The 23,441-nt window shown below is 39.7% G+C and overlaps 1 pseudogene; it reads right to left on the bottom strand.

The window, feature by feature from the left end:
• Positions 1–21,766: 21,766 nt before the first annotated feature.
• Positions 21,767–23,198, bottom strand: LOC131797902 (uncharacterized; annotated as a pseudogene).
• Positions 23,199–23,441: the final 243 nt, after the last annotated feature.

Below are 23,441 nucleotides of genomic sequence, written 5' to 3'. Positions count from 1 at the left end.
AGATTGGAAAGACGTTAATGACGAGCACAGGATTTCCCTGATCTATTGACTAACACAAGATTTGTATTTCAATTGTGGGTGTTCCACTGCACCTGTTGAATTTTTCTTACCGCTGTAGGCACGTTTAGTTTCATCTCCTATCACGTACTAAGACTGAGCTATGCAATCAACCACAAGCTTCCCTCGGCAATGCAGTCGAATTCTAATGATTACTTACTGACTGTTACTGGTTTGTTTTATTAGCGAGTAAAATTTTCCCACAAATATCGCTTTTCGAATTTTGAGTTCACATTACATACAAGTTTGCCCATCATATCAGATCATACTGGTACTGAGTGTCCAACATGTGCCATGAAATGCTGAAAATCAAAAGAGTCGAGAATTCACTCGATAGTAAAAGTCTTCTCGTTAACTTTTAAAATATTTTTGCTTGTTGTGAAATGACCCTTGGAATTTTTTTGAAATGTCTTACATTTACTAGCAAAAAATACTACTGTGGGACTTCAGGAGAGGTCAGAACTCAGGGATTTAAACACAAAATTACCTGGAAAGACTTTCATAAGAACAAAATTAGTGCTGACCTCAATTTAAATGGATATAATTTTCTAAATGTCGGTAAAGTCAGAGTCAGTCGTATGTTGTGCCATGATGATAACTTTTAATTTAGAGAGAGCATCGCAAGCAGAATTTAATTTTCATGGAAAATGTCGTAAATAACGTATCATGTAGCGGCCGACACAAGTGAAGGAAATTTCAACGACAACTATGAGTTTCGCCAGTGAAGACGCACTATGAGGCGAGGATATATTGTACGGAAAAGACTTGAATCGTTTTATTAACGTAGTCGAGGTATCCAAGTACTTATCGTAAATTGAAATATGAAATTATAAGGAAGAAGCTAAGCTAAATTCTAAGATACGGAGCAACATTCCAATCATTCCGATATGAAAGTAAGATCCCAAAAAACTAGCTAAAACTCTTAAAACAAACTCACAAAAGACTATCTTCAAGGATAAAGGAGAACTGCGTGAAAACGAATTCTAACAAAACTAATTTCCGAGTGGGAAAAACGAGCAGCTTACTAACAAAGCATGAACAACGTAAACCACGTGTTACAAGGTTGCAAAGAAACTGTTATAAAAAACTGGGCGAAACTACCCGGCGAAAGACTAGATGTTTAAACAAGTACGAAGAGAGGGAACATAAGCACTTACATAACAGTCCCGCCTGTAAAAGTTTGACCAAAACAAACTTCGAGATAAGGTGGGCAAAAGGGCGCTTTTCGATAAACACGTCTTATCGTTAGCCCAACGCAAGATAACTAACTAAAAAGCGGTTCTGGGTGGAACTTAAAGATCACGTCCCTAATGGACAAACAGTAACGTCACTATTGCAGTTTAACACGTTTAACACGAAACAAACTTATAACAAATCAATGTCCGGTAGCAAAGGCGTGGCAGCCGTTACATATCACAAGTGCGTAAATAATTAGTTTGTTTAACTTATCTGCCGTAATTAGTGAGTGAGTGGGCGATTGCGAATACGCTTATTTTTTTGTAGCGATAAAGCGAATTTAGATAGAGTATAGAAAGTAGAATTCCAGTGTATGTAAAGTGGTGTAAATACTAATGTATTATAGTGATTTGCGTGCCGTAAGAAGTGAGTGGGTTGGCAATTTCTAATATAAGTATTTTTTATAGGTTGAGAGCTTAACAATCATGATTCCATTGTATGTAAAAAGGTTTAAGTAATGTATGAGAACCATTTAGTAAGTAATGTAATCGGTTGATATAACTTACAAATTAGAACTTACTCTTTGAAACTAAGAGGACACCTTAACCATACACTCAAGAGAATCTCATCACTACGATAGTAATGTGTATGTTGGTCTATGCTGTAAGAATTTGTTTTTGTCAGTTTCCGTGATGTACCTAATGCATTCTATTCGGTAACTAGGTAATTTAATACTAATCCCCTAATCCCCTTTATTCTGTAACTACCTTTGCCACTTAAATCATTGTACTGTGCTGGCGGATATTAATAAACAATGTCGCAGAGTTATGTTAGTCGTAGTATTCTTACACATGCATTATCTCGCTTCCCGAAATAAAGACTCCAGCGGACTCTTAACCCAATCCCTAAACAAAAAAGAGTATTTAGAACATTTGACCAACAATCGGTTCGACGACTGTGGCGCGAATCGAAATTAAAAGAGGAGAAACGCGGTAGAGGAACAGAAGGATTTGAGGTCTCTTTGACCAAAGACCAGTTCTTTCCCTTTTTCCTCACTCCTTCACTTCTTAATGATTGAATTGACTCATCACCTGGAAAATAATATTATGCAAGTTCACATTTTAAGATAACCCTCGACTGCTACTAATTTTTAAATAGTAAGGGACAGATGACAAGCTAGACCAGTTAGCCTTTCGGAGGTTATTCTCGATGATACCTTAGAGTTAATGTTAAAAACAAATACATAAACAAACTCATGAGTCCATAATGTAGACCAGGAATACAACACTTACTTCAGACTGGTTACAAAACGCAGGCCAGCTGAAAACAAAAACAGTTCTCTTATCTAGATATACCTTAATTTAAATAGGTTTTAATTGTATTATCAAAAGTACCCCAGCCTTTGCCCACAACAGTGACATTTGATAAGAGCATCTTTACGGAAATAGATGTAGCAAAAAGTTTAAACCGAGTTTGGCTTTGCGTTTTGTGGTTCCCTGGGCTCAAAATATCTCTGTATTCATCACCTCTTTTATCCTGGCCTTAACGGATAAACAGCGGGAGCAGTTATCACGAGACGGCTGCGTAACCCTCGCCACACTTTGACTGACCCCCGCATTTTCGCACGTTTTATTAACCGAAATTGGCGCAGACTACTTTGTCAATTTAGATTACCTGTGTTGTGCAATGTGCATGGCCACGCCTCCACGTAGAAATTCAATATTTTTCCCCTCGTTTGTTTCCGTTTACAGATTTCTATTCACTTTTCAATTACCTTTCGCGTATTTGGCAAGACAGCGCTTGTCTCTTACGTTCTCCTTTGTAATAAAATGTAAACAAAAATTTCAGTTTGCTGATCGGCTGGGAACACGTCAATTAATCTCAAGCATGCAGAAAGATAGGATTAAGAGTAAAAAGTTTTAATTGAGGGCAGAAAATGGAAATTAAATTGATTGACTGGTAACCCGCGAAAGCACAACAAGACAAGATGGCGGAGAAATCGGAAGAAAGTTCAGAGTCTGAAAGACAGTGCTAAGAATGAAAACAACCAACAAAGCACAAACAACTGGCTAAACATGTGGAAGTTCTGTGCTTCCAAAAACGGCTGAAATGAAAGTATTGAAGGCCCCGAAAACTGACTCGCGAGAAGTTAATATGACAGTTGGTAAGAAAGACGGGGGAAGATTGCGAGCGAGATGGCCTCGGTGTACTGTTTACTGCTATTAAGCGTTACCTACCTGAGAAAGGAAGCAAACGCTCGATTTTTCGTGGCAGAAGGAAGCTCGAAGGAAATCCTTACGGGCAAACCCCGATTACCCTAGCGCCAACGCAAAGGCAGGCGGCCGAACCAGTTAGCCATAACACGAAATAAACATGACTAAAAGGAAAACAGAGAAAAAAACTTTGCATGTATTTTTAGTAACAAGTAATCACAAGAGTACATCTCATACAAGAGCCCATTTTACAGTTGTGTTCTTAGTTGCCAAGCCTTTGATTTGGAGTGAGGCTGAAGGTGACCTCGTTGTGATAGAGACCAGTTTTAGTACAAACCATTTAATTTCAACTTTATACACTAAATTTCAACTTTTTGCATTGTTTGGGATAAATTGACGTGTTCTCAACCAATGAACATGCAGAAATTTGTGCATGCTTATTATCTACATTTCGCCGTATTTGAGAAAGCCTTTCAACTTTGTATTATTAACAAAATACAGGATATAAGCTTTCCTATGATGTAAGGTTTCATCAGATTCGGTTTCATATTGCGGCCATAAGAGCGCTGGGTGGACTCGCTCAAAGGTTACTTCGGTAAGGACTCAAAAGGACGTCAAGACCCTTTTTGTAAACTTTCACCGTTTATTACGCGCCTAATTTCGCAATACAATACATTTTAGCTTGTAAGTTTCATTCAATTTCATAAACGTCGGCAAAGATCACTCGGCGAAAAATGTACTCTGGTTTCGCCGCACGCAAACTGATCAAAATTTTCCTGATATCAACATGTTTTATTCCATTTCATGTATCACTGAACCTCACCCCTCACCATTCTTCTTAATTACTTTTAATGGCTAACGTTCCGTGATTGAGAAACTACACATAGCGTCTGAAGTCAATGATCCCCGTGGTGGTGGCGTGTTGACCGGATACCAATTAAATTGATTGACAGGAGGGTGGCGAAAGCACATCAAGACAAAATTACAGACGGGTTAGGAGAAAGCAACGTTTTAATTCAGAAAAAAATACGCCCAACAAAGCGAATAACTGGCTAAAAGTCGGCCTCCAAATACATGGCAAAAGTATTGAAACGTAGAAACCGGATGCCCTGAACAAAATCCTCTGGGAGTTCTTACGAAACACGGGATAACCTTCGTGTACTGGTTATTGCTATTGAGAGAATTCTAACTAAGAGAGAGTGCAAAATATCGATTATTTCCGACAGAAAGTTTAGCTCAAAACAAATTCTTACAATAAAACCCCGACGACGGCGGCAACAACACGAAGGCATGCGGCCTTACCAGTGAACCATAAACACGGGTAAGTGGAAAAGAGAGTCAAATTTTTGCATGTATATAATTAACGAGTAATCACATGGATTTTTCTCGTGGAATTTGGGATAAATCAGCACTTGTAAATTCGCAAGCTTTTGACAAATTTATGTGATTTTGCGCGGAATTCAAGGCGGGAGATTGAAAGTGATCGTCTTGCGCATGCCCTACGATTGACCGCTGTGCTCGCTGTGCTTATGTTAACTAGAGATTCCCAGGTTTGTCAAAGTCAGTTGCAAACATTAAAGCAAGCTTGAAGTGTGTGTGTCGTAATTTCCTGCACTAGCCGAGCAAAGCGTCGAAAGTTAAACCTGGAGAGTTCTACGTCAAGGGAAACTCTGGTAAGTTTTGTATTTCTGAGACTTCGGAGCTGATTCACCCGGGCAATTTTGGGTCCATGTTGTTTTCTCCTTCCATTGTGTCTAAATTTGGCAAAGGAACAGTCTTAAATAAAAACTAGTCAAGTTTCAGATTTTTTTGTTAAGTTCAGTCTATGCAGGAGTTGGTTGGTTTGTCAATGGCAGTAGAAGCATATAAGATTACCGAGACTGACTCAGCAAAAATTATCAATTATCGAAGTATGAATGCGCGCGGGAAGCTTGGAGAGTACGGGAGAAACACATGAGTTTCTCGAGGCGTGGCTGTCGATCTCCAATTAAGCCTGGCGAAGACCGTGATTAAATTCCTTGAAAACACGGCAGGATTTTTGGTTTTGGCCCACCGTTGGATCGGATTTTCACTGAAAATCCTTGGTTTTTCATTTATGATGTCTATCGCAGTTAGTGGTTTTTCCTCTTGATAATTTGGTACTTTGTTTTCGGATAAATATACAAGCGGTTTCTCACATTTGGTTTGCCTCGTAGTTTTCTGCTTTTCCTATTTGGTTTCGGGTTCCCTTGATCAAGTGTGCGGTGCAACTGCGGGAACGAGCAGAGACTTCTCAAATAATCTCCTGAAGCTGGTAAAATGTGTGACAAAATATAGGCAGTCCATGACTGCATGTGGTCACTGCTTTGGTCAGATTGGTACTGCAGAACGTAATACGTATACCTGAGGGTCTTTTTTCTTAAATAATAGAATGAAGTTATAAACAGATATACAACAGTAGAAACATGCAATGTAAGTCGGTTTTTTCGGGGGAATAGAAAAGAAAATACACGGATGAAAACAAGAATCTATGAGAATATAACAGTATAACTTAAATTTCCCTAGAACCTAAGAAAAATACTTATTAAACCAGAACCTTAAAATTGTCTGCAGACTTGATGATAGTTTTAAAGTTTTTGTTTTGAGCTAGTATACCATACTAGTCTCTTACATGTATGGTGCAAACAATATATCTGTCACACATTAATTACTGAATAGTAGAAAATAGTGTTACTTAGATAATAGAAAACAATTAGAGTAATATTACTTTATTTTGTATCATGTATAGTTCATGGATATATTATTTGTACCCCACCTTCAAATGAATAAATGTAAGAAAATATTTGTCTTGATTGATAGGAGACATTTAAGGGAAATATAAAATGCTTTTTTTTGGCCAGCTTATGATCTACTTGAATAATCAATTTACACTCTAATTTGGATTTAACCATTGATGTCAGGAAAGTATTCTTGCAGTTATTACAAGTTATTATTGGATTATAAGTTGGTGTTGGTATATTTGCATCTCAGAGAAGGCAACAATCTTTTCAAGTGACATCTTCACCTATAATTTTTTATGATAACAGTGCATTCAAGAAGATTTGAAGTAGATGGCTAACATTGAAAAGCACATGTGGGAGATTAAAATAGAAAACAATTTCCCTCTTGTTAGCCCATTAGTTCTATTCAGAACAAACTGGCTTCAAATGAAGTTTTCTTTGGTAAATAATCATTAAATATTATTTTTCTCAATTTGTAACAATTGTTGATGATGATGATGATGATAATGATGACTTTATTTATGTGTCATGAAAAAAATAGTGGTCAATAATCACTAAGTAAGGACACCTAAAATTAGTATTAAATATATAAAACAGGAATGTAATATGAATCTTGAAGGTTTATCTAAACTGTAGCTACTTGTATGTGTTACCATATCTGTTTACAAAATGAACAATAACAATCACTTCTAATTATATCTTCGAGGTTAAGCTTTCTTACAGATCTCTTAAAAGATGACAATGATGGTGAATTCCTAAGGTCTTCAGGGAGCCTTGCCCACAACACCAGTCCAATGTATCTTACAGAGTTCTTGCCATAATTAATGTGGTTGAAGTGCAGGATTTCAAATTCTTTAATTCTGAGATTGTATTTGGATTGACTTTTGACAAATAGATCAGAAATATTTGTGGGGCAAATGTCAGACTTCACTTTGTACATTATTATGGTTATGTCTAGCAGTCTTCTATTTCTAAGGGTTGGTAGATTCGCCCATTTTAACAACTGTTTGTATGATATGTACCAATCACGATAGATGGCTCTTAAAGTGTGTTCTTGAATGTGCTAAGTTTACAGGTGTCAGTACATTTACAGAAATGCCAAATAGTGCTGCAGTATGTCATGTGTGGTAGTGGATTGTTTTATTTTTGATTTAAATCTTCCATTTTCTGACATGCAAACCTGCTCCCTGAGTTTCACACATAGGTCCCTGAAAGGACATATGGTCATTGGTTACCAGAATTTGAGTCCATATGTTCTTGGTTCCTTTTTTTTCTGGCAATTTGTGTATGAGACAATATCAGTGATTTTTGTCAAACCTTTTTTTTTTTTAGGGTAAAACTCTAAAAGATCTTGAGATGTTTTAGGTCTCAATTCAAGAGTTTTCTTAAAAGCTTCCTTTTTCATATCAGATGGTACAATTGTTGAGCCTCTGATTGCTTCACAAAAAGTAAGGAAGTCACTTACATTTATATTTACATATATCATCTTGCAACATCTATAACAGACATATTTGCAAGCTCCTAACTAATAACTAAAGCACTACAACTAGGAAGTATAAAATAGGAAAAAAATATATATATATGTAAATAAATTAATTAATTGAAAAAGGTAAACATCACACTGAAAAAATGTAGTCAGAGATGGTGGCTTTAAATTTTGCAACTGAATCCAATGTTGAATAATCAGGTGGCAGGCTATTCCAGTCAGTGATAGTTCTTGGCCAAAAGCTGTATTTGTATGTGTCACAGGATGGCTGAAGTGGGATAAATTTCAGTGGATGAGATGATCTGGTTTTTAGGGAAGACTGATGTACATTGCTGGGGATATTTATAGCGGTCTGGTTGGTAACACATTTGTACATCAGTGTAGCTACTTGTCTTCTTTTTTCAAGAGTTGGCCAATTAATTTGCCTTAGGTTTGACATAATCTTCATTTCATTGAACAAAAGTACTATATACCTTTGGACATCAAAGTAGCTATTTGTCAGCTCATTCAACTCTTCTGAAACTTCTTCTTGGAATCCTGCCTTTGGGCAAATACAGTTCCTATAGTCTTTGAGAGTTCTCTGACTTAGAAGCACAAGGATCCACTCCTGCGCAGTTCCTCATAACATGCTGGTGATTTTGTAGCAAGTGATAAACAGTAACGTATAATCATTGGATGGTACCTTACACCAATAGAGCTACAAGTTAACAGCTTTTTCTGTTGCTGCCAAGACAGCTCCATAAATGGTATAATGTTTTTTTTAGAACTACCAAGAATACTTGTAGTTTCCTCACTCAACTGATGGTCTACCTAAACACTTGATTTCTGTATTTCAAGCTTCATTTCCTCAAGTTTTTGCTCGAGTTCAGCACATTTGAGCCTCTGCATCTGCAATGTGAGTTTGATTCGTTGTGGTACTGTCTGTGATACTGGTGAAAATAAATGTGCGGGCTCGTTCAGTTTCTGTTTAGCCTTGTGAATGAGTTCAGATCTATGTGAATACTGGTAACAACTTGAACACTATTCACCATGTTCAAACAAAACTGTACAACTACAAGTTCTCCAATATTCTTTATGTGGAAATGAATTGACATCACCATCACTGTCAATGAACAATGGATCAATAGATAATAAACGATGGACTATAATGCTGGATAATTCAAATGGGTCCACCCCAGGACAGATATATAGGCTGTTGATATTTCTTAAAAGTTCAGACAATGTAATGTTACAAACAGATCTCAAGTTTGTAGTATATATCTCATGGTCTTCTGGATGGAGCCATCCATAGACATAAATTGTAAACCCCAGACTATCATCAATCATCAACTCAAATTCTGGAAGCATTACCGCACTTTTCTTTTGTAATGGAAGTCTATCCTCTAGTTCCTGGAATGTCCATTCCTGCAATGTTTTCAAAGTTTTTACTTGTTTACAGAGGTCACTGAAGCTACTATAGTATTACTGGTGGCTCTCTGTAACAGGTTTGTCTTGTACCACAGATCTCAATGGATGTGCAACAGGTTTCACCATGTCATGACTTCTCTTAGGCATATTGAAAGTTGGCAAGGCTCCAAACTTGGGTCTTTTTTTTTTTTGCCATCTTTTCCAATTGAACTGAAATAAAAATAAAAGAAAGTGATCTGTAACAATCTGTATAAGAATGTAAAGTTCAAACACAAATGAGACATCATTTATGTGGTCTCTTGTGTTTACATGGATACCAGATATGTTTATTACAGACAACTCGAGTACTTACATTTCTCTATATCGTCAGGATTAAAATGTTTCTCACATGTAAACACCTTGCCATTATTGATCTGATTTTGGAAGTCGTTGTCAATGACTCTTGTCTTCGTCAGCTCATTTAGCCACTCTTCCCACCACTTCTTGTATTCTGCATTTCATGGTGAGGGCAGTTTAAAGATACCTATCCCTTTAGTTCTAAGGCACGTACCGCAACCAAACACTGAACAGTTGTCACCAGGCAGTCTATTTTCAATACAACAAACTCAGAAAACGATTCCAGTCGAAAGAACTACATTGCAAAGCTTTAAAAACAGCTCAGTTCAAGTCTAACTCTTTGAACGACACCATATTGGATTTGTGTGTGCATGGTCATTGTCATGTGACTTCAAATAAAGAAGACAATAACTGTTTCTTTGAAGTTTACTGCGTTTCATAACCAGTTTGCTTTATTAACTATGATTTGGTAGTGTAAGTTAAGAGTCGGGCAGCCGTAGCTGATGTGGACCTGCCTAATACTTATTTTTAAAAATTTTTTTTACAATATTTTGATAAATATACAATATTAATTTAAATATCTATACACAAGGTTAGACTCCTTAAGTGTCTAAGAATAGAAATAACTATGTATGTCTGTGGTATATTGGTTGTGATTCAAATGGAAATAATTATAAATTCATATTGAAGTTAGTGTATTGAGAATAAACCAGCCTCAGAGTGGGATGTGTTCAGATTGATTACCAATCTGTTTCCATTAGCTTGGTGCAAACTGATTGCAAACCACACATATATGATTAAATTTAGATCTAATGCAGGGATCTTTGAAGATGGAAATCAAAAAATAAAGCAGAAAGCAATATATACAAACAATGTAAATTTATAGCAAATAACCTAGTCTTAATTGATAAGGTTTTAGATATATAAAGGATTAAGAAATTCAGTGATATCAAATATTGTGCCCTAATATCACTAAATTTCTCAATGCTCCAACAATTTTAATGACAAAGAAAGATGATAGATAAATGAATAATGAAATATATACCAAAGTATTATGAATATTATGAAGTATGTGTGATCAACATTTAATAATAATGAAAACATTTGTCCTCATTCAAAATAGATAAGCTTTCTTTCTCAAAGGTAAAGTTATTGATGGCCTTATGTTTTTATTTCAGATAGCTTTTAAATGAGTGGATGTTCTAATAATTTTTAACTCAGGTTGGCATAGTGTTCCATAACATTGTCAATCTATGCTTGAAGGAGAGTCTCGCAATTTTTTTGTTAAGTCTTTCCATCTTAAATTGCTCACTTTGTCTGGTCTTGTGCTGCTTCTTGTGCTCTCTTTCAATGTAAATGAGTCTTGGATCTGTGTGAGAGCTGTTTGGTAATACACTTGGTGAATGTGCTTCAGGAGTGAGTTTATGTAGATGTATTAAAAAGGGTGACAATTTGTCTGTTTAAGGACTTTGAAGTTGCCAGCTGCACAATGTATTCTGTGAATCTATGTGGCTGCTTTGGCATGGATTTCTTCTAATTTATTGAAGTGGTGTGGTACAACCACCCTGGACAGAGATACGGTATGTGATTTGTGGTAAAACTGTTTTAAAATGAATATCTCCAAGTGTTCTAGATGGAAGGTGAAACATTCTTTCCAAGGTTCCAAGTTTCTTTTGAGCAGTTCTTACGTAAGTTATCTATGTGACATGACTAAGACAATATACCGTCTATTTCAACACCAAGGCAGCACATTGACATGAAAAACTATTGGAGTTGTAACTAAGGCCCGGTTCAGGCACCAATCTTTTCATGAGCTGAACTTAATTCCTTGAATTAAGTACATGAAAAGATTGGTGTCTGAATCAATTTGGAATGGCTATTTCAATTTGGAATGGCTCACTCGTTCTTCCCCCCTGGCTTGGCTGAGAATTTCGCCCTTGGAATGGGTTTGATCCATATTCTATACTTTCCATGTGCTGATCTTAATGCATAAATTATTATAATGTATTTTGCAAGAAGTTTACCTCGGAGAGCATGGGTACTTGAGCAGGTATATGTCACATGCTCAAAATGGTGACGTGGAGAGCAGTTTATGCTTGTCAAAGTAGCAGCAGCGAAGATATGTGTAGTTTGTGTTTTTCTAACATAAAGTGTACTTGCCTTAAATGTCAAATACCAATTTGCAATTAGTGCTCAACATTTAATGATAATGAAGCAAGCGAGGGATGGGCCATAGAAAAATGCATGGCGTACCTGCAAATCCTGTTTGAAAGAAAAGACATTGGAGCACAGTGATGGCAGGAGAATAGAACAGCATGAGAGGGTAGATGGTTAAATATGGTCAAATTTTATGTAACCAAAGAACCAGAAAAGTATGTCTTGAAATTGTTATTTTAAAGCTGTAGACCTGTAACACTGTAAGGTTTTTATTACTGCCCAATAGGTAGGCAATATTTTGGTAATTCAAATTAAAAAAGAATTACTTTGCATCTGTTCAGCTAATATTTATTTATAAGCCAAAAGTAAAATAGAAAAATATTTTTCTGGCTGTATTTTGTGGAACTTACAATGTTGCATTGCAATGATAATAATATTATTCAAATATAAATTTAAAGCACTAACCCGGTAGCTGTTGGTGTTACCCTAGTTGCCATATAAATCAGCGCCTATTGCAAGGTCATTTTATGATAATTGAGAGAAATTTCTCATTTCTCTTGAAGTCCTTTTTTCTAGAAAATTCTTGAAAATTATGTGAGTGTGGATGACAAGATACATTTGAAGACTAACATAAAGTAAAAGATTTTTTATCAAGTTTTTCATAAATGTAGTACATTGTGGCTTAAATGTGGTGGCTGTCCCCTGTTTTGGCACTTGTATGTCCTCCAGTAAGTAGTTAATAGGCCCATTTACTCCCTCTGTGACCATCCCTACCCACCACTCAAACCACTCCAAAGGGCAATTTGGCTTATATTTTGTTGAGAAATCTTGTTTAAGGGAGTTAAGGTTAAAAAATAATTTAGTTCTAGTTTGTAATTTGGGACAAGGAGTTGGAAAGTAATAGGGTGGTTGTTATAGCAAGAACTAAAGGGTTTTACCACTTTTAATTCAACACATTTTCTGTGTGGTCATCATGTAATTATAGTCCAAGTCAGTTTCTAGTTATCTTCTGGTTAGATTAAAACTGGATTACAGAATGTGACTAAATTAAAAGCTATCACACATTTGGTCTTCTTGCTGTAACAGAGTTTGAAAGCCACACTGATTGTTGGGGAATAACTTATTTTTCTCCAAGAATTCAACTAATTGTTGTTGGACTGCTTTCTCTCTTTCTCTCTTTCTCTCCATGCATTAGAGAGAACAGAAATCAGATGGTAGTTGTCCATGTCCTCTCTACTGCCTTCTTTATACTAAGGAACTATTTTTGTGTGTTTCCAATCTTGTGGAACCTGCCATGTTGTGATTGACAGATAAATGAGATATGTCAAAGGAGCACTAATATAGACAGCACCATCTTTAAGTAGTCTTGCAGGAATACAGTCTAATCCAGTGGCTTTAGATACTTTCAATTGCTTTAGATGCTTACAAACAAAGCCATTTGATACAGCAGTAATTGGAAATTGAAATCTTTGCTTGGTGAAGCTGGACATGACCTGTACAATTGGGGCCTTAATGACTATTATGCAGGTATAGCTAGTGCACTTTGAATCTCTGACAAGTGTTGCCTTTGATATTATATGCAGCTTCACCGGTTGGTGAAGCTGCATATATCTACTGAGAAAGCAGTAGCATGGTTCATCAGGAGTTTTATGAAATGTAACACATGGTAGAAGAATTCCTTTTGCTCTTCATTCAACATTTGCACCAGATTTCTGTATTCATTATCTTGTAAATCACTCATTATTGATGGTTTGGTATTCAAATCAACAGCAGATATTCCTAAATCATCTGATAAGTTATAGTTTTCTTTGAAGTCAGGATTTAAGTCCTGATCACTGTGGTGTTTACGGCTGAATAACCACTGAGACGTTCGGTAGAAACACAACGATATTTAATCAACCTGTGAGACGAAACCCGACTACAGAATAGCTTCTCTTCATAAGGACCGCGTGTGCATTCCGAACATTATGATTGGCAGCTGTCAGAAACACTACATCTCTCCCCTTCTTGATTGTAAACTTGAATACATGTATGTCTGGAAAAGGTCGACTTAAGCAACTGAACTCTAATGATTAAGAACGATAAACTGGAACGTGTTTAGCTTGTCACAAAGTTCAACTGCAAGCTTCGAGTGTCTGGTTCTATTGCACAAGTAGGACAAAGTCTTTCAGTTTTGCAGGGAGCCTTGTTTACCTCTGAGATCGCCGCAAGGGTGTAATTGGGCTTGGAGAACTTGATGACTTGTCTTGTTCTGAAACTTCTGGTGGCCAAGGCTCTGCTGTTAGATCTTCGTCTGCCTGCCCTTGTGTTATCTTTTCAGCATGCCTTATGTGGTTCGGGACAACTTTGAACATGGATGAGTTCCGCGTGATAGTTTTATTCCCATTGCTTGCTGTAACCATAGATCCTTTCTTTTCTTCAACCACGAGAGGTACTGGACTGAACGGGGAGCTTAGCTTGTTGCGCTTTGGTTGCTTAATAAGGACTGTGTCTCCTAGCTTGATCTTGCTCTCTCTCACTCCTAACTTATGGTCTGCATATGCTTTCATCTTCAACTTCTGTTCTGCATCCCTATCTGTCATGCTCTTCTGTTTCTCAAGAACTGGTGGTGTCACTTCTGGTAGCGTAGTCTTGAGCTTCCTGTGATTAAGTGCTTCGCACGGCGAAATTTCAGTGGTCGAATGAGGTGTCGCCCGATACTGTCGTAGAAACTTGTAGAGTTCTTGTTTCCAGCTCTTGTGCTCAACGGTAGCGGCTCTCACGCACTTCCCTAGTGTCTTCATGAAACGTGATTTTGCGGTGGTGAAAACCCAGATGCTCAGCAAAGTTCTTGAACTCCGCGCCATTGAAGGGGGGTCCGTTGTCACTCTTTAAGACATCAGGAATTCCTTGTCGAGCGAAGATTGAGTCAAGCTTCGGGATGGTGGATCTAGCAGAAGTGGATGTGACGATTTCAACTTCTGGGAAACGGCTGTACTCGTCTATGACGACCATGAGGTACTCTCCTGAAGGGAGTGGTCCAAGAAAGTCCATCGCAAGTTCTTTCCAGGGGGCGTTTGGTAGCGGTGTCATCTTTAGAGGTTCGAGTCGTTCTGCCTTACTAGTAGTTGTTGCTTGGCATGGTAAACAGCTGTTGACTTTTTCCTTAACCATCTTGTCTACAGCAGGAAACCACACTTTCTCTCTGATGAGGCGTTTTGTTTTTACCATTCCTTGGTGTCCAACGTGTGCTAGGTCTACAGCTCTGCCTCTCAGTACTTTTGGGACTACAATCCTGTTTCCTCTCAGTACAATTCCTTGGTAGGCCGACAGTTCGTCCTTCACATTTCTGTACTCCTGTACTTCGGGATGTGTCCAATTGTCAGTCTCGATGGCCTTGATAAGTGCTTGGAGCGAAACGTCCTTCTCCGACTCTAACTTGATTTCTTGCAGCGTCATTGCTTTTGGCACTGCCTGGTTGCATACATAGTTCACGTAGTCTTCTGCAATGCTGCTCTCCTTGCTTTCTATGTTACTTGGATGGCGGCTCATAAAATCGGCTGGATTCTCTGCGTCCTTGCCAGGTCAACAACAACAACAACAACATACTTTATTGACTTTCCCCAAGGGGGCTTTTCAAAGACAATGTTATAAAAATAATCCTATTACAATTAAAAAATCCTATTTACAATTAAAGATGTTTTAAAATCTGAAAGTTCTAAAAGAAAAATAAAAGCATACAAATATATAAAATTACAACTCTTTGAGTAATTTGGTCCTTAAACGTTTTTTAAAAAACTTAACGGAGTTGCACAGTTTAAAGGAATTATCCAAAGAGTTCCATAAGTTTACAGTTCTATAGAAAAATGTTCTCTGACCGCTAGCTGTTCTAAAGAATGGAATTTGCAAAAGCTGCGAATTTCTGGTGCTACGTCGACTAACCTCGGCTCGCTTTATGAATTTTGATGAGAGGTAATCTGGAGCCTGACCAGTCATGCATCTGAAGGCCATAGTAGCGTTCCGGTAGTAAAGCTGGCTTTGAACTGAAAGCCAATTTAGTTCCTTGCGAATTGGTGTAACGTGGTCAAATTTACGCGCACCGCTAACAATGCGGCATGCGAAGTTCTGCACCGCCTGTAACTTGTCAACATTACATTTTGAGGTATTTGACCAAACATTGGAACAATATAATAACCTGCTGAAAACTAAGGAATTAATAATCATCAAAAGTGTACGTTTGTCGAAAACATGCTCGACACGGTTTATTTGGCCGAGGCGGGACATGCATGAGGAAGCGGTCTTAATTATGTGTTCATCGTAAGTTAAATTAGAATCCAAAATCACATCAAGGTCTTTGGCGGTGTTTGCGGGGACGATGTCCTCACCCATAATGGAAAGGGAGCGAAATTGCAATTTTGCATGCATCTGCCTGCTGCCAAATATCATCAGCTTGGTTTTGCCAGGGTTAAGTAACAATTGGTTGTTGGAACACCATTCTCCTATTTTAAACAAGTCGTCTTCCAAATCAGCAATTGCATCCAGGTTGTCTTTAAGTTCGAAGGAAGTGATGAGTTTCGTATCATCTACATAACTCTGAGTGCTGCATTTCTGTGGGATCGATGGAAGATCGTTCGTATATATGCTAAATAGTAGTGGGCCTAAGATACTTCCTTGAGGGACGCCGTTGGTCACGGACAAAGGCTCAGATAGCGTTGAATGGATTCGTACTACTTGTGTCCTGTTGCTTAGGTAACTACGAAACCATTGGAGAGCGTCTCTGGAAATTCCGACATCTTGCAATTTTAAAATTAACGTGTCGTGATTGACGCTATCGAAAGCTTTGCTCATGTCTAATAGAACAACTGCCGTTAACTTCTTTTTGTCAATCGCATTAAGAATTGTGTCAGTTGTTTCAATCACAGATGTTTCACACGAATGCCATCTCTTGTTACCGCTTTGGCTCTTTGATAGGGTGTCATTCGATTGCAGATACGAGGTGAGCTGATTATGTACTACCCTTTCGCAAACCTTTGATAAGACTGGTGTAAGTGAGATGGGTCTATTATTGTTTGCCTGTTCCTGGTCGCCCTGTTTTGGGATTGGTGTAACCACAGCTGTCTTCCATTTTGATGGAAAAACACAGTTTTGAAAGGATGCATTAACGATAGACGTTATTGGGTGAACAATTGGATTAAGACAATCCTTGATGACACGAATCGGGATTTTGTCTATCCCTGGGGCCTTGTTTGAAGGCATCGCTGCTATTATACGTTCTATTTGTTTATAATCAATGGTACTCAGTGTGAACTGGTCAGAGAGAGCGTATTGTCTCGGTACAAAATAATTCTGATTAAGTGTTAGGTTGCATTCATTAGCCAGGGACGTAATTTTGTCAACAGTGCTCTGACCAACAGATACGAAAAACTGATTAAATTCGTCTGCAACAGCTTTGTCGCTCTTACTGTATGTTCGCTGAGATGTAGATTTGCAGGGGATGCACTGGCGAATTGCTTTCCAGATATTATTGGTGTTATTTGGATTCCTCTGGATTTGGTGGGCCACAAATTCCTGTTCAGCAATTCTGATTTCCCTCTTTACTTCCTGTCTGAAATATCTGTAGGCAGTCCAAGATAGCGGATCATTTGTTTTCTTTGCTTTCTTACGCCAATCATCCCTGGTCTTCATCAATCCCCGGATGTTGTCTGTTACGCATGGATTTGGTTTACAGCGTGCTTTGAAGGTTTTAATTGGAGCATGGCGGTCGAGTATCTCAGTAAATAGCGAATCAAGTGCATAAAGTTTGTCCTCGACATCGTCGAATACATCAACTATGGACCACGGTGCCAGTGATACGTCGTTGCTAAAATCAACAGGACTGTAGTGTTTAAAACTTCTGGTTGTAATATAGACGGGTTTATATGCAGAGTCTCCAATCCCGGTTTGCCACTTTAACCGACGTAGAGTGCGGGAAACGTAGACCAAAGTACTCATTTGTAAAAGAGTAGTCATGTTTACCTTTCCTCGAGGTATGAACAAGACACAAGAGGAGTACAAGTCCAATAACTCGGGAGCTCAGAATCACACATCCGCCCTCCTTCATGACGACGCTCGAAGAACGAAGGTCGATAGGTGAGTTGGCAGTTGGCAGTTGTAAGGCATGAGCCTCAGCTTCCATCTGTCGATGCGCGCTGACGTTGGCTTGTGACTGTTAAAGATACCTAGGAGTGGTTTGTGGTCTGTGGCAATGGTGAACTCTGATCCATACAAATAAAGATGAAAATGTTCGACTGCCCAGACTACTCCTAGCATCTCCCTCTCCGTTTGAGAGTATCTGCTCTCGACGTCACTGAGTGCTCGGCTAGCGTAACTGATAACTTTACCATCCTGTACCAACAATCCTCCAAGTCCGACAGGGCTCGCATCGACTATCGCTTCACTCTTGAGTCTTGGATTGAAGTACGACATCACGTGATTCTTGATCAGGCTGTCTTTCAGCTTGTCGAATGCACGTTGCTGTTCGTCGGCCCACTGCCATGACTTGTCCTTCTTGGTTAACAGTCGTAGAGGAGCAGTTATCGTAGCGTAGTTTGGAATGTAACGAGACACATATTGAGCCATTCCCAGCAGAGACTTCACCTCGCCGATGCTTTCTGGCTTGTTCATGTCAGTGATCGCTTTGATCTTGGCAGGGTCTGCCTTGACTCCATTCTTGCTGAAAATCTGTCCGTAGAACTTAATCTCACTCCTTGAAAAGGAACATTTCTCCTTGTTCAGGCGTACGCCATGTTTTTTCAGCCGTTCCAGTACACCACGGAGGTTCTCATTGTGTTTCTTCTGAGTTTTTCCATAAACGATAATGTGGTCGGACATATTCTTGCATCCAGGGAGGCCTGTGAGTATTTCTTCAATTGCGTTCTGAAAGATCTCGGATGCTGCGTTAATTCCAAACATGAGGCGCTTGTATCTTCGGAGTCCGACGTGTGTGCTGAATGTGGTAATGTAGCGGCTCTCTGGGGCCAGCTCCAGTTGGTGGTATCCAGACGAAAGGTCTAACTTGCTGAAGACTGTCGCTCCGTTGAGGTCAGCAACCAGATCGTCTATGGTCGGCATCAGGTGTTTTTCTCGTTTAACAGCCTTGTTGGCCTCTCGCATGTCCACACATATTCTCACTTCACCAGAGCTCTTGGGGACTATGACGATAGGGCTCACCCAGGGTGTTGGGCCCGTTACAGTCTCGATGATGTCTAGCTCTTCTAATCGCTTTAACTCCATTTCGACATCCTTTCTGACATGGAAGGGTATCCGACGGTGTGGTTGTTGTTTGGGTGCAACGTTAGTGTCTATGTGAAGCTTGATGACTTTCCCTCGCACTTTGCCGATTCCACCGAACAGGCTCTCCAAATCTCCGTTAGTGGGGGACTGGGGACTGGTCTCGTCAGGTTTGACTTGATTGATGATCTTGAGCACACCAAGTTTCGTAGCAGTGTTAAAACCCAGGAGGTTTCCTGAAGCACCTTTGATGACGTGCAAGGTTGTCCATGTGCTGCTGGCGTTGACGAATATTTCGGCTTTGATGGTTCCCAGAACAGGTAGGGGTGTGGATGATCCGTAGGAGAGAATTCTGCGCTTGGAGGCTTCTGGTACCGTCTGTTGGTATAACTCCCTGAAGGTGCATTCGTCTATGAGATCGACCGATGCACCGGAGTCGACCATCATTTCGATTTGCTTTCCATCGATCCTGACGTGGCAAGTTGGTTGCTTGTCACCGCCTATAGTGTATACGTATTCGTCATTTTCGGCCGTGTCTTCATGTGAGACGTGTTTTGCTGACTCAGGTGGATTTGTTCTACAAACACGAGCAAAATGGTTTAGTTTGCCACAGGAGGTGCACTTCTTGTTCCTCGCGGGGCAGGAGTCTTTGTGAGGGTATGGTCCACCACAGTTCCTACATTTAATGTTCTCTTTTCGGGAGTTGCTGTGATTGCGTGACTCGTAGCGAGTGCGTGACTCCTGGCGAGGTTGTTGATGGCGCTGTTTCCCTTTGAGATATGTCGAGATTCCTCTCTTCTTAAACTTTACCGCGTTTACGGTTTGTTCGTGATTTTCTAACTCCTTTGCTTGTATTTCGCTTAATTCTAAGGCTCTACCAGCTTTCATGAGGCCGGCTAAGTCGAGGTCTTCTCGCAGAGCTTTGCGCCGCAGGGAATTCGATTTACAGTTCAAGATAATCTGTTCTTTGATTTCTTTGTCTGGATTTGTGAAATCGCAGGTCTTCGCTAGGCTTCTCAAGCGCAAGCGTGTGTGAAAACAGTCAAGGTTTTCTCCGTCTTTTTGCTTGGTTTGCCGGAAATTGTACACTTCGTACGTTACGTTGACTTGCGGAGAGAAGTGAGCAGTCAGTTTCTCGACGGCCTTTTTGTAATCTTTGTCTCCACTGACGTCTTGAAGCGTGTCGAAGATCTCGTCGACTTCTGGACCGCCGTAATGCAGCAAAAGGGCTCTCTTCTGCGTATCATCGGAGATTCCCATTCCAATAGTTAGTCTCTCGAATCTTCCTAACCATTTCTTCCATCTTGGGCCTGCATTTCCATCGAGGTGAACTTCAAACGGTGGAAAGTTTGGTAGAGAAATGGCCATGATGTTTACGCGGGAAAATGCTTCGGAGATCGCTTTGGATTTTTCTGTGAAAATCACTTCGGAAATCCCGTTAAATCCTTTTGGTTTTGTTGTGTGTGTGTTCTATGAATAATCCTCGTCGCCAGATGTGGTGTTTACGGCTGAATAACCACTGAGACGTTCGGTAGAAACACAACGATATTTAATCAACCTGTGAGACAAAACCCGACTACAGAATAGCTTCTCTTCATAAGGACCGCGTGTGCATTCCCGAACATTATGATTGGCATCAGTCAGAAACACAACAATCACCTCTAACCTGGTCTTGTCGCTCAAGCCTTTCTGTATAAGGTGATGCAAGCTGGTTTCATTTAAGTCTTTACTGCATACATCATATTGCTTCATTTGGTCATTGATTAAATTAGAGAGCAACATATACTGTTCTTGAGCTGTGATGATGGTTGGTCGACTGGGGTCATAACATGCTAAGACTTCGGCTGATGTAAGGGTTGTTTTAATCTGGTCAAAGGCTCTCTGCTGGCTTTGTTGGGTCAGCATGTATTCCCTGTTCATCAATGATGGAACCTAGGAATTTCACAGAGGTTTTGAAAAACTGGCATTTTTCAATGTTGAGGGTTATGCCAGCCTCTTGTAGACGATGCAATGTGGCTCTCACTCGTCTGTCATGTTCTTCTTGGTTGGCTCCATGGGCGAGAACATCGTCCATTTGGCATATTACTCCCTCGACACCATTGAGGATTTCAGACATTGTATGCTGAAAGATCTCTGGAGTGGAACTTATGCTAAAAGGAAGGCGATTGAAACATTATCGGCCAAATGGAGTAACAAATGTAGTCAGCAATTTTGACCTTTCATCAAGAGGGAGCTGCCAGAATCTGCTGTTTGCATCGAGTTTGGTGAAATAGTGACTTTTTCCCAGCTTGGCAAGGCTCTCAGAAGCAATTATTTTTATTTGCAACAAAGTTTATAAGGATCTCAAGGCGAATAAAGTGACGTTAACATCGCCAATGAACAAAATTGGATGTAGACGCTAATGAGTTGTGTGAGTCATTGGTGATGTTTACTTCGCTTTATTCACCTTGAAATCCTTAAACTTTGTTGCAAATAAAAAGAAATGCTTTTTACTAAAGGTCTCGTGTAGAAAGCCAAGTTTTCGTTAAAAAATCTGAGCGATTGACATGATGAGTCTTTACGGTGTTGTTGTCGCGAATTACGGTTAGATCGCTCCACTCGAAAGTTAGATCGCTCCATCAAATAAGTTACTTCGCTCCATACATAAGTTACTTCGCTCCATGAAGAAAACTAACGTGAAAGGTTGATAAAAGACAGAAGGATAAGGGAAAAGAAAAGAAAGAGTATTGTAACACAACTAAAGACTCGCCATTTTTAACTGGAGTCGAACCCAGTCTCACTCACGGCTGGATTTGACAACGTTTAAAAATGGTGATTCTTTGAAGTAATATTTATAAATCATATTCATTGTTGGTCAATTCTTTTATTTTATTTGGTGGCTCCTAAAGGAGCCTTTTGTTTGCGATGGTTGTGGTGTCTGCTGCTCTTTAAACAGGACCGTTCAGGAAAGAACAGGCTTTCAGTAGCTGTCTGGCGGACCTCTCGTTGTTGTCATATTGCTCCCAGAGATCGAAGATTTTTGCCTGCAGGTCTCTGTATTTGCGGCGCTGGATCCTTCGTAGTTTTTTCTCTGATACCAAACGGATCTGGATAGCTGTCAGCTGGGCCTCCTGGTGTAGCAGCTTGATCAGGACGTAAAGTGGGAGTTGTGACTTGCCAGCCGCTCGACGGTTGATCCCGTGGTGCCAGCCTTCGAGGTCGTTGTTCATTCGTACTGCTTGTTTGAAGACTGTCCAGTCGGCAGGGCCCCATGTCACGTTGCTGATCCAGGTACTGTTGACATACTCGGCGAACTCTGCTAAGGTCAGGGACCCTGCCTGGCGTTGAAGACGCTGAAACTCGGTCAGGATCTCTCCCTCAGGCAGGAACGGAAGTGCCATCATCTTACGGATGTAAGTGTAGGTGCCTCTGTCGTTGTAATAACTGTTTGTCAGCCCAAGCGCCTGAACCTAGCAAAGAAAAATTAAACAGAATATAAGCAAGTGTGTGTTACAGTGTGTTGTGTTGTGTGTTATTAAAACATCATGACAGTTTTTTTTTTTAAGTTTTAACTCATTTTAATCCCATAAAAGTTGTATCAGTTAAAGGGCATATATGATTTTAGCAAATTAATGTACTTATCCGAATTTAATGTTTTGAATTGGAAATCGCAAAATACGGAATTTTCAAAATCGCTAAACTAGTAACATGTCGCTTAAATGTGTTTTCCAAAATTTACGAAAAATCACTAAATTAAAGCTAGTCCCACCTTTCTCCACAGAGCTTGCGTCCAGTGGAATGTGCATCCCTGCTGCTTGACATCAGGAAACAGGTTTCTCAGCACGACCCAAACTGCTTTCTCGAAGTCGAGGGTTATCCGCTTCACTGCAGGCGCTGTTGGAAGTATCTCGAGCAGCTGTTTGAAGACCTTTCGGTAGTCCTTCTTGTTCTTCCCCGACATTACGACACACAGGAGGGGCACTTGCTTGGCGTGATCATCCTGTTTTATGAAGGCATTCACGGTGAGGAGCTGGGTGAAGGGAGGTCTGCAGAGTTTGAAGGTGCCATCCACGTACCAGTTCTTTGTTTGGGCGAGGTACTGTAGTTGCTGTTCTGTGGCAAACATCAAGTGGCGACGGCGTGGAAGAAGCCAGCCAGGAGGTGGTCGTGCTCTAACTCGAAGGCTAAGTCTGTTGGGTCTTTTGGCCTCAGGCGTTGGCGGAACCGGTTGGCAGTCCTGGTGATGTATTCAGGTTTGGGTAGACTTGGGCAGGGAGCATCAGTCAGCTCTTGTAGAAGTATCTCCTCGACGCTGGTCGCAAGATGTTCTCGGCAGCGGTCGCTTTGACTTTGGCTGAGACAGCAACTTGATCGCAAGCAACATCATCAACTATAAACTACAAAGATCAGAAGTAAGTTAGTTTATTAGTTTTCTACGTTCATTACACACTGAAACACTTGTTCCAACATCGGTAATTCGCTTTGGTGACCTCAAGTTAGCGAATACGTTGATCAGCAACTCGATCGCAAGACGCAATACACATCATCAACTATAAACTATAAAGATCAGAAGTAAGTTAGTGTATCAGGTTTCTACATGGAGCGAAGTAACTTATTTGATGG

Source organism: Pocillopora verrucosa, chromosome 10 (assembly GCF_036669915.1).
Source record: "Pocillopora verrucosa isolate sample1 chromosome 10, ASM3666991v2, whole genome shotgun sequence".
In the NCBI taxonomy this organism is placed as follows: Eukaryota; Metazoa; Cnidaria; class Anthozoa; order Scleractinia; family Pocilloporidae; genus Pocillopora; species Pocillopora verrucosa.
This window is presented reverse-complemented; position numbering and strand designations above follow the sequence as displayed.